This window comes from Bos taurus, chromosome 2 (assembly GCF_002263795.3).
Source record: "Bos taurus isolate L1 Dominette 01449 registration number 42190680 breed Hereford chromosome 2, ARS-UCD2.0, whole genome shotgun sequence".
Taxonomy (NCBI): domain Eukaryota; kingdom Metazoa; phylum Chordata; class Mammalia; order Artiodactyla; family Bovidae; genus Bos; species Bos taurus.
Window position 1 is genome coordinate 35,454,090 of NC_037329.1, and position 11,737 is coordinate 35,465,826.

General features: G+C 41.1%; 1 pseudogene; it reads left to right on the top strand.

The window, feature by feature from the left end:
• Positions 1-8,036: 8,036 nt before the first annotated feature.
• On the top strand, positions 8,037-8,901 carry LOC100137866 (transmembrane protein 126A-like; annotated as a pseudogene).
• Positions 8,902-11,737: the final 2,836 nt, after the last annotated feature.

Here is an 11,737-nt window from a genome sequence, read left to right on the forward strand (position 1 = left end):
TAGTGGACTCTTTGCGACCCCATGGACTGCAGCACCCAGGCTTCCCTGTTCATCAGCAGCTCCTGGAGCTTGCTCATACTCATGCCCACCGAGTCAGTGATGCCATCTAACCGTCTCACCCTGTCGTCCTCTTCTCCTCCTGCCTTCAATCTTTCCCAGCATCAGGCTCTTTTCTAATGAGTCAGCTCTTCACATCAGGTGACCAAAGTATTGGAGCTTCAGCTTCAGCATCAGTACTTCCAGTGAATATTCAAGACTGATTTCCTTTAGGATAGACTGGTTTCATCTCCTTGCAGTTCAAGGGACTCTCAAGATTCTTCTCCAACACCACAGTTCAAAAGCATCAATTCTTCAGTGTTCAGCTTTCTTTATGATCCAACTCTCACATCCATACTTGACTACTGGAAAAACCATAGCTTTGACTAGATCGACCTTTGTTGGCAAAGTAATGTCTCTGCTTTTCAATATGCTGTCTAAGTTGGTCATAGCTTTTCATCCAAGGAGCAAGCGTCTTTTAATTTCATGGCTGCAGTTACCATCTGCAGTGATTTTAGAGTCCAGGAAAATAAAATCTGTCAGTGTTTCCATTGTTTTCCCATCACTTTGCCATGAAGTGATGGGACCAGATGCCATGATATTTGTTTATTGAATGTTGAGTTTTAAGCCAACTTTTTCATTCTCTTCTTTCACTTTCATCAAGAGGCTCTTTAGTTCCTCTTTGCTTTCCACCAAAAGGGTGATGTCATCTGCATATCTGAGGTTATTGATATTTCTCCTGGCAATCTTGATTCCAGTTTGTGATTCTTCCAGTCCAGCATTTCTCATCATGTACCCTGCATATAAGTTAAATAGACAGGGTTACAATATTAAGCCTTGACATACTCCTTTCTCAATTTGGAACAAGTCTTTTGTTCCATGTCTGGTTCTCACTGTTGCTTCTTGACCTGCATATAGATTTCTCAGGAGGCAGGTCAGGTGGTCTGGTATTCCCAACCTTGAAGAATTGTCCACAGCTTGTTGTGATCCACACAGTCAAAGGCTTTAGCATAGTCATGAAGCAGAAGTAGATCTTTTTCTGAAACTCTCTTGCCTTTTTGATGATCCAGCAGACGTTGGCAATTTGATCTCTGGTTCCTCTGCCTTTTCTAAACCCAGCTTGAACATCTGGAAGTTCTGGGTTCATGTGCTATTGAAGCCTGGCTTGGAGAACTTTGAGCATTACTTTGTGAGTGTGTGAGATGAGTGCAATTGTGCAGTATTTTGAACATTCTTTGGCATTGCCTTTCTTTGGGATTGGAATGAAAACTGACCTTTTCCAGTCCTGTGACCACTGCTGAGTTTTCTAAATTTGCTGACATATTGAGTGCAGCACTTTCACAGCATCATCTTTTAGGATTTGAAATAGCTCCACTGGAATTCCATCACCTCCACTAGCTTTGTTTGTAGTGATGCTTTCTAAGGCCCACTTCACATTCCAGGATGTCTGGCTCTAGGTGAGTGATCACACCATCATATCTGGGTGGTGAAGATCTTTTTTGTATAGTTCTTCTGTGTATTCTTAATATCTTCTGCTTCTTTAAGTCCATACCATTTTTGTCCTTAACTGTATCCATCTTTGCATGAAATGTTCCTTTAGTATCTCCAATTTTGTTGAAGATATCTCTAGTCTTTCCCATTCTATTGTTTTCCTCTGTATCACTGAGGAAGGCTTTCTTATCTCTCCTTGCTATTCTTTGGAAGTCTGCATTAGGATGGGTAGGTCTTTCCTTTGGAACTCTGCATTCAGATGCATAGGTTTTTCTTACATCACAGCAAACAGCTTTTGATTCTTATTATTTATGGGGATTGAGAAAAATACATTTGTCTGCTCAAAAGCTGCATATTAAGTACCAGAAGCTGTGATGATTTTCTAGGAAAATGTTACATCTGGTATAGCAGTTGTGATTATGACAACCACTATTTATGTTTGTTTTGGTCCACTGTGGTTCACCATGATCCCTCTAGTTTTTGCAGCAACTAAATAGGTAAACTAAATGAGGATATCCCTTCATCCTTTATATCTTTGATAGTGATGCTAATTTCTGAAATTCCTTCTGAGACATAACAATGCAGTTTAGAGACTTCCTTTTGTCCTTTCCAAACACCATTGCTTTTACTCCTTTAGTCAAGGAACCAATCTTGATTGCATAAGGAAACGGGCAATAACTGCACAGATGTCAGCAGACCCCTTGGGCCTCTCTGGGAGCCACATGGGCCAGGATTCCATTCATTGTTTTGCTTACATGAGCCTTGCTCTAATGAAGGGCATAGTGGAATTTTAGATTTCTTGCTATCAGAATCAACTGTGATCCTCTGCCTTATAGCCTCTTGAATGATCTGAGAATTCTTCTTTCCCCTTCTGCTGCTGCTGTTGCTGCTGCTAAGTCACTTCAGTCGTGTCCAACTCTGTGTGACCCTGTAGATGGCAGCCCACCAGGCTCCCCCATCCCTGGGATTCTCCAGGCAAGAACACTGGAGTGGGTTGCCATTTCCTTCTCCAATGCATGAAAGTGAAAAGGGAAAGTAACGTTGCTCAGTCGTGTCCGACTCTTAGCGACCCCATGGACTGCAGCCTACCAGGCTCCTCCGTCCATAGGATTTTCCAGGCAAGAGTACTGGAGTGGGGTGCCATTGCCTTCTCCACTTCTTTACCCAGTACATACTTATTCTGGTAACTAGCTTCAGAGTTCCTTGGGAATTGGGAAATATTTATCATGTGTTTACAGTGGTATTTCAGGATACTTCCTTGAGAGGATCTAGCCTCTTTGTTAGTCGGTGAGCTCTGGATCTGAGACTGAGCTCAGACTCTTGAGAATTGACTTAGATCTAGAAAACGGGTGAGTGTGTGATTTTTCTGTTGTAGTAACTTGCAGCAGTTTTTTGCTTGCTGAATTTCAACTTCTGGTTATACAGATGAAACCTAACTCTAGTTGGCTACCCATCCATCTTGCACCCATGATCTATTAACCATTCCCACAGATCCCTATAGGTTAAGGCACTCTGTCACTCTGGCCTTGCTGCCCATTTCAATAATGATGTCCACCTTGTTTCTGTAAAGACAAAATTGCTTCTGCTATTTTAGAATCCCAGCAATACCAGGGAAACAAGTTCCAATGTAGTATCTCCCAACATCAGTCAGCAGCCACAGCCAAGTTTCTCCACCATGTTGACACATTCTTTATTAACCAGGTGGAAGGGTGTCCTTTAGACCTCCTCAGGGATCATGGTTGGGTGGTGAGCGCTTTGTTCTAACATAAATCCATGACAACATTCCATCTCTCTGAGCCTTTTGATGCTTTCCCCAGTACTCTGCCAAGGCAATTCTATTCCTGATTTACTTTGGTCAGATAACCTTCAAAGAATGATCCCAGCAATGCATTAGGACCAATTTTGTTTGTCCTCATTAAGACATCAAACTCTAGATCATGGGAGAAGTTTCCAATATCAGTAAATTCTCCCCTCTCTAGTATTATACTCTAATCTTGTATATGAGCACCTCAGCATCTGCCCCTACACTTGTTCCCTTGGTTTCTGCCTTGCAATTCTTTAGTTCTGCTGTTTCTTCCCAGAGCAAGGAGCACATATCCCCTGTGATGGTGCTGTGACCTGAGCACTCCTAGCATTACAGCTCTGACACTACAGGGTGGGTACCAGTGTCTTGCTCTTGTGCTGTGCTTAGTCACTCAGTAGTGTCTGATTCTATATAAAATAAATCTTTTGTATTTGTGTATGCACTTATAGAGCAGAGCAATAACCTTTAAATGGGTCCATTCTGGACAGGAGAAGGTGACAGGGTCTGAACGCAAGAGGAAGGAGCATATCTTATGAGGCATTTTCTTCATGAGATGAGGTTTTTGTAGGGTCTCTTGGTCTGGGTTTCTCAACAGCAGCACCACTGGCATATGGGTCAGGCAGTTCTTTGTCACTGGGGCTACCTTGTGTACTGTAGGTTGTTAACAGGGCCCCTGGCCTCTTTCTAGTAAGGTGTATTTTCCTAGAACAGATTATCACAGCTTCTGCAACTTTAGGGCAGACAAATGTATTTCTCTCAGCTCCTTCCCACAGTGCGATCACTGCATCTTCCTGGTGAGAACCACTGTTTGGGTAATTGGACCCAGACTCCTGCAGATGTCCCTTGGGTGTTGGCAAGATTCCTCAGAGTGCAGGGGAAGTGAGGTGTCTTCCATCTCTTCCTGTGCAAGTGTGTTATCTGCAGCAATGGCTGGAGCAAAAATGTGGGCTAGTAAGATGTCAGCTAAGGCATAAAATGTGTCTGAGCCAAAGGCAGATCATCTGTGCTCATTTCACAGAAGTGAACACTGAGGCTCAGGAAGGTAAAACAACTTAGGCTGATACATTTAAGTCTGATGCCCTGGGCAGAAAGATGAAAAAGGCACAGTTCCTCTCCTTGAAGAATACTCATTCCAGCAACTGTGAAGGATTGTATAATAGATCATTGCACTTTGTGTTGATGTCATACAACTAGCAAGTGAGAGAGCTAAAAACAGAATGAGGCATATTCCTATTAGTACCATATAGATACGCCTCAGGATTTTATTATGCTGACTGCACCCTAGAAATTTTGCTAATTTTTTTGTGAACCTGGTGTCATTTAACATTCATAGAAATGTAACTAAGGAGGCAGTCTCATTCCCAATTTTCAGATAACAAGATGGCCCTTTTTATACACCTTCATATGATCTAGACACACTGTGCTTAAAGAGACACTGCTCTGTAGAGGGGGATGACCTCAGGCTGATACAATCAATGCAGATGAGCACAGAGATGCAGGCACAAGGTAATGTGGCCCGTGGTGGGACACAGTGGGACCCGAGGACAGTTTCCATTAGGTCTGTCTTCATCGTCCGATAGTGCGACTCATTAAGACATGGGCTGGTACTAAGCAGCTCAACTCTTTTTAACAGTGGCTTGTGAAACTGTGGAAACTGTCTAAAAATATAGAGCCTATGTGAGAGAAATAATGTTGTTACAAGGGAATTGATAACCAAGGATAATGGGAAAGAGAAGAAATAGCAAGTTGGAGCTAATTACCAGGGAAAGCCCCTGACACTGAGCTCGGTGAGGCAGGATTAGGGTCTCTTGAGAGGAGGGGCAGAATCACCATCAGTACATTTAAAAATAGGCGACAGAGCACTAGAAACAGGACTATTGGGAATAATTTTGCATTAGGCAGGAAAGGAGGTAATTGACTAAGTGACCTAATATTAAGAGCTTTCTTTCTCATGAATTTCTAGAATTCTAAAAAATAAAACCTTATAGGCTGTATACAGAAACCGTAGGTACCTAATGACTGGAGATGCCTAAATATAGTCCCAGATTATTCATAAATGGAAAGTGGGAGCAGCCGTGCCCCAGATGGAGCATAATAGGAGGGTCAGAGGAAATGTAGGAGACGGACAGGGAAAGTGGAAACACTTTCAGGAGTCAGATTTCTCTGATGCAGGCACATGGGGCTGTGCCCAAGTACACTTGGGCTGGGAGAAGGCTGTGTTAGCTAATTATTGAGAGCTGACTTTTCCTCTCTTCTTTCAGTCCTACTCTCCTATGATATAAGGCAAAGATTGCAGAGACCACCATGTGTGAACCCCCACATCACACATATCTTCCAAGTCAGTTCTCTCCCTTCCTTACAACACATGACTGATCTCAGAGCACTGTTTCCCAACTCAAAGTCCAAAGCTTGACTCTCAGCCACTGGAGGCTGACTTAAAATGGAGATTTTAAATATCACTCTGAACCAGTGGTATCTGGATGTCTGTGGGTCGAACCCACAAATCTGCATTTTTTAAAAAAAAATTTCCCTCGGTAGGTCTTACAGGCAGTATTAAGTTGCAGAAACTCTGCCTGGGGAAGAGCAGACTGGCTAAACCAAAAGAAACCACAGGGGAGGGAAGTGCAGCCCAGCCTTCTCCCCTCTTTCCTTATCTACTTTCCCTGATTTTCCTTTCAAGAGACCTCCTTCCACATCACTCTTGAACTTAAAAGTATGTATTAGAAAAGTGAAAGTGTTAGTCGCTCAGTCCTATCCGACTCTTTGCAACCCCATGGACTGTAGCCCTCCAGACTCCTCTGTCTATGGGAGTCTTCAGGCAAGAATACTGGAGTGGGCTGCCATTCTCTTCTCCAGGGGATCTCTCTGACCCAGGGATTGAACCCAGGTCTCCTGCATTGCAGGTAGATTCGTTACCTTCTGAGCCACTAGGGAAGCCCAAGTATGTATTTACACACCCATAATTTATAGTTTACCTACTTTCAAGAAGACATTAATATAATTTTCTTGTATGTCATATTGTTTAAACCCTCTAGAGGGCAAGGATTAGGACTTAACCATCTTTCTATCCTTTGCCATTTTTGGTAAAAACTGGATATTTGTTTTGAATGCAACTAACTCATATCTGTAAAAAGTAATAAAAGTAAGGTTTGTGTTGGAAACCCAGGGTGTGCCCCCTTTGCCAATGTGAGAAGGAATATCTGGAGGCTGGACACTGAGCTTGGTATTGAGATTGACTTTTGTTTCAGCTCCACCAACAATCATGTATGAACATTTCAGCAACATTTCCTGCAGCCTCCCAGTTTATCTTCCCTTAAGAAGGGATAACAATCACTTTCTGACTTCTCTCACAAAGCAGCCAAGACAGTAAGCATGATAATATCACTAGTTCATATCACTTTTCACTTAGGAAAGCTAAAAATGACATCAACATTATCATTTCACAATCTACAAACTGTGCAACAGGAATTCAGTCTGGGTTCCCAGAGATAATTATTTTCCTTCACCCCAGAACATGCAAAATAAATCAGTAAAATACAAAGATTCCAAGAATTAAATCTAGTTAAATGTATATCAGTAGTTGGTCTTCTAATTCACCAGGTAGTGTTAGATCTCAAGACAAGGAAAATAATGTGCATTGTTTAATTTTTGACATGCTACCCAATGAACAGCTAAGCCATTTTCATAGAAGGTAAAATTACAATGCTGTTACTGGTATGTGGCTACTGTATCTAAAGTTAATTGGATTTTCCATTATGATGAGGTTTGTTTTTCAGAACTGAATCTCTTAGTCTCTTCCAATTGCTCTGAGTTGATGTTGAGACAGGAGATACACATGGCACAGATTCGGAGGTATCTCATGAGGTCAAAAAATCCTCAGGTATATTGAAGCACTACAATGTGCAAATAGGAACTAGGATTTGTGTAGAATGTATTCAGTGCGTCTTCTCAAAAAGAAGTTTTTCAGGAGGGAAAATTGACTACTTGTTATTGTAGTCTCGCTCTCTCCTAGACAGTAATGTGTTTTAGTTCCATTAGGATATTGAGTGTTATCTGTGCAGAGTGGAACAAAATAGCCAGACCAACTTTTTTTTTCCCTAGTCCAATGGGTTGCTCTACAGCTTACGTAATCTAGCTTCAGTTTGCTCTCTCTGGTGTTTTGAAACATGAAAAGAGCTTTCAAAGTAAGAGAACTGATTTGAAAAAAGCTTCAGCACCACTGATGAGCAAGGAGACAATGGGGCTTTCCCAGTTGTGAAATGGCAACTCACACTGTCACCTTGAAAATCACAGTGAAAAGAATGTGGCTGCATATTCTCCAGCAACCTCAATGGCCCAGAGAGTGGGTCCCTGGGGAAGTGAACAGCCAGCCCAGTGCACGCAGGGTCCATGAAGGGGTGGAGAGTTTCCCTGGTCTAGGTTTCCACATAGCAAAGAATTTCAGTTTGAAGTTTTGGCCTTCTCTATGAAAAAAGACGATGCAATACAAGTGCTTTCTGGTTGTGTAATCTAATCAACAGTTATGTGCAATTACTTATCATATATTATTTTACAGTTTGCTGGACTAAGAATTCCTTGAGGAATTATTATGTCTTAATCATCTTTATGCCCAGTATATCAAACTTAAGTGTGTCAACTTAAGTTTTTAAAGTATCTATTCCTTTGTGTCGAGGGTGTTCACTTATTAAAAATAAGCTGAAAAGATGGCTGTGCCTGGTGAGTTGAGCAAAAGCTTGAGTGAGGCCTTGTATGGCTGAAGAAGACCAAGGAAGATTGCTGGGAGAAGAGGGAAAAGCTCAAGATGGTACATCATGAACCAGATGATACTGTCAAGGAGAACTTAATTGATATTATAATCAGAAAAATCAACCAACTACTGGAAGCAGAAAGGAATCTGCTTAAAAATGGACATATATTGCACTGACTGCTGCTTTCTGTGGCCTACTAGCAAATAGTATTTTTTAACCCATCTTAGCTGTGTCACAGGCTCATATAGCTGGTGGCTTACCAAAGTGATTCCATTTTTGATGGCACACGTATCTTACAAAGGGTTTGTGATTTGCATTGTGAAACCTGTACCAATATGCCAGGTGGATCAGTTGGTCTTGTTTTTGGTGGTCTGCACTGTTTGGTGGCCCTGTGAACAATGGCCTAGCAGCCAGGTATAACTCAGTCCTGCTGCCCAAGAAAGGAAACATCTTAAATGATTGGACTAGGATTTCTAGGCCTGTCTTTGTTGTTGTTGTTGTTTAGTCGATAAGTCATGTCCATTTCTTTTGTGAACCCATGGACTGTAGCCCGCCAGGCTCCTCTGTCCATGGGATTACCCAGGCAAGAATACTGGAGTGGGTTGCCATTTTCTACTCCAGGGGAATCTTCTCAACCCAGGGATTGAACCTGCCTCTCCTGCATTGCAGGCAGATTCTTTACCACTGAGTCACAAGCCTGTCTTTAGAGAGCTGTTATTTCCAATTTTGCTCCAGACTGGGCTGCAGCATCCCAGCTGCAGACAATATAAGCTACTTTCAAAGGTGCTTCAGTTACCTGAAACTGGCCTAGAAATTCAGTGATTGTTGAGCAAATCTGTATACAAAAATAAAACTATAAAAATAACCTACATCTAAGTATGAATAGGAGAAAGCAATGGCACCCCACTCCAGTACTCTTGCCAGGCAAATCCCATGGACGGAGGAGCCTGGAAGGCTGCAGTCCATGGGGTCACTGAGGGTCGGACACGACTGAGCGACTTCACTTTTACTTTTCACTTTCATGCATTGGAGAAGGAAATGGCAACCCACTCCAATGTTCTTGCCTGGAGAATCCCAGGGACGGGGGAGCCTGATGGGCTGCTGTCTATGGGGTCGCACAGAGTCGGACATGACTGAAGTGACTTAGCAGCAGCAGCAGTAGCAAGTATGAATAAGCAGACATAATTTTTAAAAATATGCCATAATTTTGCTAACCTATTAGGATTAATTCTTAATTTTTTAAGTCACTATGAGTCTAAAAATAAAGTGACATAACCCTCTCTAGACATCCAACACATGGAGCCACTGGACCAACCAACAACAGTGAGGAAAGCTTCAGTCCAGGCTCTTGAAGATGGGAGGAAGCAGAGAGACAAACTAGGGGGACAGCTGGTGAAAGCCATGGACTTAGCCAGAATCCAAAATGTTTTAACAGCATTTCTCCAAATGTCTGTCTTTTAATGTCCTAAAACAAAAATATTTTCTCTATGTCAACTTTTACATTAAACTTAAGTATTTGTTCTACTGCTTAATGAAAGAAAGAATACAAGAACATTGCCTGACACTTGGATGACTTAAAACAATTAAATAGGAAATTGATGAAACCATAAACCTAATTGAAAGTGGGCTCCAGACTGAGAATTGCAGTTCAGTCACAATCACAATTCTCCTTTCATTGCAAAGCTTCATTAAACCATGCAGTAGCTACAAAACTTTTATCCAGATTCTAGATAAACTTTACAGTTTATAAGGCATGCTCACATATATTATCTCAAGTGCCCCCAAGAGAAGAATACTATATAATGCCTAGAGAGACACTTGTGGCCTTTATTTGAAGGGGCAAAATTACCTTAACCTCATATTTGGAGACTCATAATTTCACACTACAGATGGAAATCTTAAGGTAGAGATAAGAACTCCAAATCCCGTGGAATCTAGAAAAAGCCAGACTGACCATACAGATGTCAAAGTGTACTCTGGTACTAGGTCCGCATGTACTATCTAATTCCAGCAAGCTCAAACCACAATTTGCCAAGGGCTTCTGCATTCCATGATTATAATCCAAGTGAAACTCAAAGCAAGAAAGGCAAACAAGTTTCCACTCTTCCCATCTTCCGTGTGGATAGCACAATGATATGCCAAGCTGTATGCTCTGTGTGTTCTCGCCTCCCCACCTCAGGGCCCACTTCCTATCACCCAGTTGCAAACCCCTGTTCTCAGTTTTTAGGGAAACCAAATAGTTTAAACTTCTCTTCATGACAATACAGTACTAGAAAAATGTCTACTGTTTCCTTGATGTCTAGTAAATTGAAAGATACTCCTGCTCCTGTTTGCATTGCATTTTTTGAAAGTTTCTTACTTCAGATTTGGAAAATGACAAGATCTCAGTAGTTTTCAAAAGTCTCAGAAATAAGTTCTTGTAATGACAGTACCGCTTAAGAGCCTGCATCTTGTCTTCTGCATACCCACAAAAAGGACAGAATGAGTCCATTTTAACATCCCATTCTTTTGGTCTCCAATGGGAAGTTAAATTAAGAATATTAAATTCCCATTTTTTTTCATCAAGGAGTTTCATGGCTTCGGTTGTTATATTTAAGTCTTTGATTCAATTTGAGTTTATATATGGTGTGAGAAAATGGTCTAGTTTCATTCTTTCACATGTAGCATCCTTTTCTCCCAACAACACTTATATATTACATCTTCTTTATCCGTTCATCTGTTGATGGGCACTTAGGTTGTGTCCATATCTTGGCTATTGTAAATAGCGCTGCTATGGACATCAGGATGCCTGCATCTTTTTGAGCTGGCGCTTTCATTTTTCCTCATGATGATGTACCCATTCATCATGGAGGTGTCTCAAAAAACTAAAAACAGAACTACTATGTGATTCATATATATACATTTACACACACACACACACACACACAATGGAATACTACTCAGCCAAAAAAAAAAGCAATGGAATTTTGCCATTTGCAACATGATTGGACCAATGGATGGATGGAGGGCACTATGCTTAGTGAAATAAGTCAGACAAAGACAAATATTCTATGTTATCATTTATATTGGAATCTAAAAATTAAAATAAACAAATGATTATAACAAAATCGAAACAGACTCACCAATATAGAGGAAGTAGTGTTTGCAATAGGGGAAGTGTAATGGGAGATGGAGAAAACAGGTAAACAGGAATAAGAGGTAAAAAGTACCATTTATAAAATAAATAAGTCACGAGGATGCAACGTAGAGCACAGGGAATATAGTCAATAATAGTATATGTACTTTGGTGCATTATCTATAGAAATATTGGATAACAGTGTTGTACACCTGATGGTAATATAATATTGTAAACCAACTATAGTTCAATAAAATTTTAAATCCCCTCTGTATACTCAAAATTTTGAGAAGCAAATTCAAGATAGAGGCATTAATGACCCTGTTTTCGTTCTTTAGTTGCCCAGATGTTGAACCTGGGCTGCTTACAGTCCTACTTTGAACATCTACTTCTTGAGTTGCTCTCACTCTTTATCTGTGATCTCACTGCCATGTCTCACACTTCTCACTATCTGCTCTGGTCCTGGATTGCCTTTCTCAAATAAAGTAAAAGTGAAGTCCTAGTTTTATCCCAGGTCATCAGCCACCCTCTCAAGTCTTATGA